This window comes from Lipophrys pholis (genome assembly GCF_963383615.2).
Source record: "Lipophrys pholis genome assembly, chromosome: 14".
Taxonomy (NCBI): Eukaryota; Metazoa; Chordata; class Actinopteri; order Blenniiformes; family Blenniidae; genus Lipophrys; species Lipophrys pholis.
Genome location: NC_137633.1, coordinates 18,712,996 through 18,720,634, shown reverse-complemented (window position 1 = coordinate 18,720,634; position 7,639 = coordinate 18,712,996).

Genomic DNA, 7,639 nt, shown 5'->3' with positions numbered 1-7,639 from the left:
TAATATATTGCTGCGTGTACTGGGAACAGCTGAACATGCAGCACATCGTGGGATGATTTATGAAAAGTGGAGAGAGTTAGAGCAGATCCTGATTCCACAGGTTGAAGTGTCTTTAGCACTCCAATTCGTTGATATCCAGTTCCACCATGGAGATTGACAACATGGGAAAATGTACCATAAATTATCCATCTATCCAGCCATCTTTTTCCCTACATTGGTTCGTAGTTTAGAGACCAAAGAGGCCACCCAAAATGGAACGAAAGATTTCTGTTTTCACTTGGAAATGTTGTCGTGTAAATATGATCTTATTTTGTCTTCTTCTTTCTCCCCTTCTCTAATGGTACTTAATAAATAACCGCTGGTCTTCGCACACATTTCACCCTCGTTCTTTCTCCTTGGTAGTTTAGTCTCACTGCTATCATCAGCCTCTATTATAGAAGAGGTTTGTTTGCATTAAGCCATGGGGGGGGGGGGGGGGGGGGGGTGTACAGGAGTGAAATAATGTGCACTTTTAAAGTGCTTGGTGGGATTAAATGAAAACTACAGAGTATCACTTAATGTTACTGTCAGGATTAATGCTCTTGGCTGGTCAAATGTATCTATGTGATCAATGTTACTTCACCAGCAGAACAAACAAAACACATCAAATTAATGTATTTTAAAGCCTCCGCAATGCTGCACTTTACTTACTTCATTTTTATATTAAGAAATAACCATAGCCAGATGGAACACTCAATAAAAAGCATGATAAAGATAGGATGAAGTAAACCATTTGAAAGCTTTTACATGAAATATTATGAAAACAAAATATTATCAACCCTGCAACATCTCATCTGCTACACTTTTGTATAATAACCTATTTTCAAATTAAAGTTTCTCTTCTGCACAAAGATATTGTCAAGCATTGCTGATCAGCGAAGGACTCATTAGTCCAGACACAATTGTTTAAGTCACGGTCATTTGCTTTTTAAGAAGCACTTGGAAAGGGGAAGTGGAGCAAGCAGCCAACAAAGCCATGCTGCTGAGGCAAAAACCCCAAAGGTTTAATCATCCAAACACAGAGGTAAACCTGAAGCACAAGGAACCTAGAAAGCACAAGAACACAACCAATGTGTAAATACAGACCAACTGGCAAACAAGATGCACAAGAAAAGCTCCAATATATACCACAGTGACCAGCTGAAGACAATCACACACTCAGACAGGTAAACACATCAGGGAGCAACAATCAGACATGAGGAGAAGTCAAAGAGCCTGAGGCCACGTTTAAATGTACTCGGGTTTTCACAAAAACAGAGATTTACTCCTCTATGTTTACAAAAAAAAATAGTTATTTACGTGGACCCAGATATACCTCGGTTCAGAGCTACTATGGGCATGCCAAACCTGTAGGGGGCAGTGTAACGAGAAGCATGAAGCCATGATAGCCAATCAGAGTCTTGGAAACCCCCCCATCCTTAGTCGACAGTGGAAGTGCTGCTGCTACTGTACATGAGCGCAACGTCCATAGTAAGCAGTTCTTCTGCACATGCACAAAAAGAACAATGTTTGCCTCCAGAGTGTCATGACTCCCGGTCCGTATTCTCATGGCACTTTTTTTTTAATCATTGAGAGTCACCATAATAGCAATCCAACTTTATTGTCTGTTTTTTCGAATGTCCATATTATCACTATTGTAAATGTTTAGAGTGAATAGTCCTTTGCGTACGGGTGTGTGTGGTTTCATTACCAAAACAACCAACTGCACCAACTGACCTGGCAAACTCGCTGCACTGTTTCTACGTTTCTGCTGTTACTGTGTAACCGGACCTCGTATTCAGAACGTTACCATGTAAATATGAAACTTCTCTGAAGCAAAACCATGAAGGCGATGCATCTTCACTTGAAACATTGTCACGTAAACGGGGGAAGAGTTACAATCTCAAAATAAAACAAGAACACTAAACGTGAATCATGACAGAAATATTGTATCTGTGTTCATCACTTATTTATGATGATTTACTGAACTGAATCGTCTTTCTCACAAATCACAACCTTCATACATCAGAATCTCCATATTGCAATGAAGCCTAGTTTTTATATTTTTTACCAAATATAATAACAACATTGCAATGAAGCTTAAGAGAGCTGCCTTTGTGACTAACTGAAGAATAAAAGTCCCCAGTTTTCATTGTATGAAGCAATGGATTTCCCAACGTCTGTGGTGACTTGTGGATGACCATGTCCCCACTCATAAAGCCTGTGTGGTCACAAAGTGGTTTTAATAGCACGAGAGCGGTGCTAATCATTATTCAGTGGCCTTATTTAAACCAGGTTTCATTTTGATGATGATTTCGCTTTTATGAAACACTCTATCATCTCGCAAGGTTAGCATGTAAAGGCTAATTAATGACAAAGATGACTCATTCACTTCAAGTTTTGAGGAGAACTAAAAAAGTGAATTCAAGCTTTGAGCAAGTCTATGGCAGTGGGTGCAATTATGAGGAACTGAGAATTCGTTTAGATCGTGGTGGAAGTGGGAGCTTTGCACCGGGAAGGAGGGCGAGCTTACAGAGGTGGGTCTGTGATCACTCAAAGTCAAATGATCTTATTCTTATTTCTGTTGGTACCAATAGACATAAATCAAAACACTCCTTCTCGCAACGTCATCATGATCGTTTCGATAAGTTAGCGGCTGAAAAGAAAGTAATAGCTGTACAGCAAATGTGTATAAATATTAGGGATGTCCCGATCACACTTATTTGCCCCCGATACCGATCCGATTTTTCAGAATTGAGTATCGGCCGATACCGATACTTTCCCGATCCGATCCTCACATTACTATTGCAAAGATACTCAATAGTCTATTTTTGGAGCTACTAAGATGTCTGAAGCTAAAAGCACTATTGGCAGAAGCTTTGTTTAGCTAGAAATTATTGTAAAACTCACTTATTGAATCAAAATTCTTCTCTTTCTCTTTAGTTGTTGTTGTAAACTGAGGGTACATCCACACAATGAAAAAAACGATATTTTTCCTCCCTGGCCTTCTCCCAAAAAACTTCCGTCCACACCTCACTATGAACACGGTTCAACACGAGGCTTCAGGGCATGTAGTACACATGCCAGGCCTTTAGGGGTGCTGTGACTCACCAAACACAATAAAAAAGCAGAAGAAAACAGACCACATAGAAATTTAGAAGTAGACTTCTCACACATAAACCACTATATATAACTCTAGTTTTATAGGTCTATGGCCCCACTCCGCCTGCATCTAGCTTCTGCAGGAGCTTGTAGTCCGTGATTGTTGTGGTTATTAGGTGACGTTGCGGACCGCGTTTTTTTTTTTTTTAGATCGGCGGGGTGATCGGCTGGATTTGCCGATCCCCGATCACTCACAAATCACTAATATCGGCCCCGATCCGATATCTACCGATCAGATCGGGACATCCCTAATAAATATAGAATGAAAATAATTTACACACCTTAAATTTCATTTGATTTGACCCTAACAGCACGAATAAAAGAAGAGACAAGATGTTATTCTTGTGCATGCCTCGATGAGGCAAGGCTCAAAGCTTACTATTCTTAGGGTCGCGTTTATTTTTCTGCTTCTTCTTCTTCTTCTTCTTCTGCTTAAGAACTTTGCCGCGTCACTAGTCTCGCACCATTTGGGAGCACGTAAACACAAAGCACATGAAAACGTGCGGAAAATTCAGGAATGGTGTGCTGTGACTTTTACAATCGGTACGGCTAAGCGTTTCTGAAAAGAAATCGCCAAAAACAGCTAGGTAGATAACAGGTTAGTTAGCATACTAACAAAGTTTGTTCAATTGAGCTGATATTTGGGGGATGGCCTAAAGCAGGGGTGCCCAAGTTCGGTCCGGGAGGGCCGGAGTCCTGCAGGGTTTCGCTCTCTCCTAGTTGAAGCACACCTGATTGCAATGAAAGGCTCGTTATTGAGCTTTTTCACAACCTTGGTGATGACATCATCCTTAGATTCAGGCAAGCTGAAACAGGGAGAGAACTAAAACAAGCAGGACACCGGCGCTCCAGGACTGAACTTGGGCACCCCTGGCCTAAAGGGTGGGCTAGGGTTATGGATCACTCGCTAATTAGCCGGGCTATGCCCACTTTTGACCCCACCCTAGGGTTAGGGTTACTGGTCCAGGCTGAATGCGGCATGCTTTGCTTTATCTAAACACCGCCCCCACCTTCCAGGCCCACTATAATAGATAGTAGGGGGTATCGGTCGGCAGCGGGAGGCAGGCACAAAAAACTTCCTCTGGAATTTTCGAGTATATCATATATAGTTTAACTTTTTATTTCTACTGCAGCTGCGTGTTAATCGATTTAACCAACCAGACGTTGCTTGCTCAGTGGGCAGTTTCACTATGTATTGTCGCCGGAGTTTTGTGGAGAATATGAAAACTATACATTTTTGGAAAGCTTATTTTATTGGCAATCAGAAAAACAATGTTTCCATTTGCCCTGATACCTGTATGGCGGCCATCTTCGATTCTACAAAATGGCTTCCGTCAATATCGCCACAAAATTCCAACGAAAGTTAAAATCCAAACACAGTGAACCTGACTATGATTATTAAATACGTTCTCAAATGACCTTTTAACAGTGTGGGAGTTTTTAAAGTCAAAGTTGTGAGAGATTTTGCAATGCCTATAGCTTAATCCACTCGGAAAGGTTTTTGTGTGTCTGTATGTGGAGTAAAACGTTGGAACAAACTGGGAGTACAATTCAAGCAATGTCAATCTGATTTAAACTGTTATATAAACATCAGATCTGGTCTCAATATAGAGGGTGGGTCTTAATTGAAATTTTACATAATACTCTAACTACTATTATTGATATGTGTTTTTTGTTTTCTTACCATTGTTGGTATTTTGTTGATTACCATTGCTGGCATGTCCTATTTATTAGTCTTTTTGTTTTCTTACCATTATTGTATAGTTTATTATATTTCCTCCCTGTATAAAACAGTCAAATATAATTTCTTTACCACACAAACAAACCTTGTGCCTCTAGCAAGGGGGCTGCCAGGGGGAAATACACTTTGCAGCAATTATGCTCTGTGAAAACTTTATTCTTCTCCGTGTCCTTTCGTTGCCATTAAACTAGCTTCTTGCGCTCTAGAACAGGAAGTTGCGCTTTCAGAATAAAAGCATCAACACACAAAACAGGAAGTTGACTTTAGCAGATAGAAAAATGAACTCGGGGTTATTTACATTCCTATATAAAGTTTCCTATTCTTCATTTCTTATTTGTCATCATGCCATCATATGAGGCTGGTTGGCTGTGGGAAGCCGAGGCAGATCACATGCTAAGTCACATCGCAAGCAGCCAGGATGCCCAGAGGCTTAAGTGAAGTCACATGGTATGTTATCAGCATTGTTTATTATGGTAAGCACATTGTATGTGTGTTCCTTCTGGACGGATAGAAGCAGCTGGGATCCGTTGGTCTGGTAGAGCAAGCAGATTCAAAGCCAGCTTCTCTCACCCCAACTCATGTCATCAGTCTGTGTTTTTTTTGATGCCACCTGATTCGATATTAAACATTTTTAACCAAACAAAGAAGCATCGTTGCAGCAAGACCTTTTCCCCGACCGAAGGCCCTTCAGTTGGTACTTTGTTGATTCCCATTGCTGGTATGTGTTATTTATTCAATTGCTGTATGATTTATTCAATAATGTGTATAGATGATTTCCATTCCGTTTTGAATCCATACTTACATAAAAATGGAAGATGTAACTGCAACGTTCATTATGTAAATATTAATTGAAAATGGGGGTGGGGTTTAATAAGTTTTCTTCTTCCCACTCCCTTTCAGGCAAAACTGGAGCTTTCTTTCCTGTTCCAGTTTACATTTTATGTTAGATGTGAACAGTTTATTTTCTTTTGCCTGAAATAAGAAAATGAATAAATAAAACAAAAAGTCAAAGTACATATAGAAGTGGCAGTATTTAGGGGGTATCGGTCAGCAGCTGGAGGCAGGCACAGAAAATGTCCTTTCTAGTTTTAGTTGTTATTGTCTTGTGAAAGATGTTAACGGGGAAATGGGACATTCCAAACTGGTAACTATCCTCATTCACAAGACAAGGCTTCAAGTGAAAACTCATTGCGTTTACCACAGAAAAGTTTTGAAAACCATATCAGTTTACATGGAAATGGCAGAAATGTTGAAAACATAGGTTTCATTTTGGGCCACTAGCGGGTGCTGTTGGTTGTTTTTGTACTGGATTCACACTCATGGCACAGAGAATACACGTCTTGGAAAAGGCGCCATTTCAGTGGCCCCGAGCATCGTTGTTAACAAACACCCAAAACTCTACGAAGGTTTTCCCAATTTCACTTGAAAACGTTGTCATGGAAACTGGGCCTAAATGAAACACCTGCTGTGGGTGGTGCAATTCAATTTTGTGAGAAGCTCGCTGTGGCAGTTGAGCACACCACAGCCGGGTTCCCCCACAGAGGCTCAGAGGCAGGGTTCCAGTTCACCATACTTTTTTATCAAAGTTGAAATAAATCTCACACACCACATCTGCACACAGGCTTTTCAGCCTGTCTCCCGCCTGTCACCCCATGTGTCTGGCGGCTCCTCCTTTTTTAACCACCTCTCTGCCACATACTCCCATCGCCAGATTGAGGCCCCGTTTACACGACAACGAATTTGAGTGTATCCACAAAACCTTCTTCACTTTTACCAGTGAAGAAAGTCACACGGAACCAGTGTGCAGATGCACTGTATCCACAAAGTTTTTAATCCGGCTCCTAAGGTGGAAAGATTCTTTCACGGCGCTGTACCCTCCTGCAGAGACTGCCGGAGGGTACAGAGCCTGTGACTGCGCATGTGCATCTCTCCCCCTCCCTCCTGCTCATCCAGATGTAAACAAACATGGCGGCTGCGTAGTGGTACGACTCGCGGTCTCTATTCTAGTTTTATCGTCCATATCAGTAGTTTAATAGTTGAGACTCACCCCTGATAGCACCCGATGTGTCATCAGTCCATGCGGATGTCGGGTTCTCTCCAATTTCTTCACGTTTATAGTGTATTGTTCTCTGCACACACGTCTGTGTAGTTTCATTACAAAATCAAGCACCAGCGTCCTCCAGTGGCCCGGCATACTAACTACATCATTGTCTCTATGTCTGCTGCTGCAGTGTAAACGCACCCACTTTTTTTTTGCGGATTAGGTGTTGTCACGTGAAACGTTGTCGTGTAAACAGGGCCTTAGGCCCACGGCCTAACCAAATCCCCCCCAGGGCGTGAGGTGGGACGTTGGGAGGCAGCACCGCTCAGGAGGCCGGTTACAGGGGCAACCCCGCCACCACAGGGAAGGGGATGGAGCACGCTGTGGGCCCCAAGCCCACTCCTCTTCTCCACACCTCTGCTGCGGTCGCCGCCCCCCTGGTCTGGGCCGGTGTCACCACTGCCTGCCTCGTCCGCCGCCTTCGCTGTCGCCTCCGCCCACCTCATGGTCTGGGTCTTCACCGTCACCTCCGCCCACCTCGTTGTCTGGACGTTAGCCGTCCTCGCCGCCGTCCGCCTGGTTGGCATCAGTGGCCTCGATCAGCTACTGATCGTGAGCAGCCCGCTCCTGCTGCAGCCGGGTGAAGTCCTGAAGCTGAGCGCACGCCTCCTCCACCG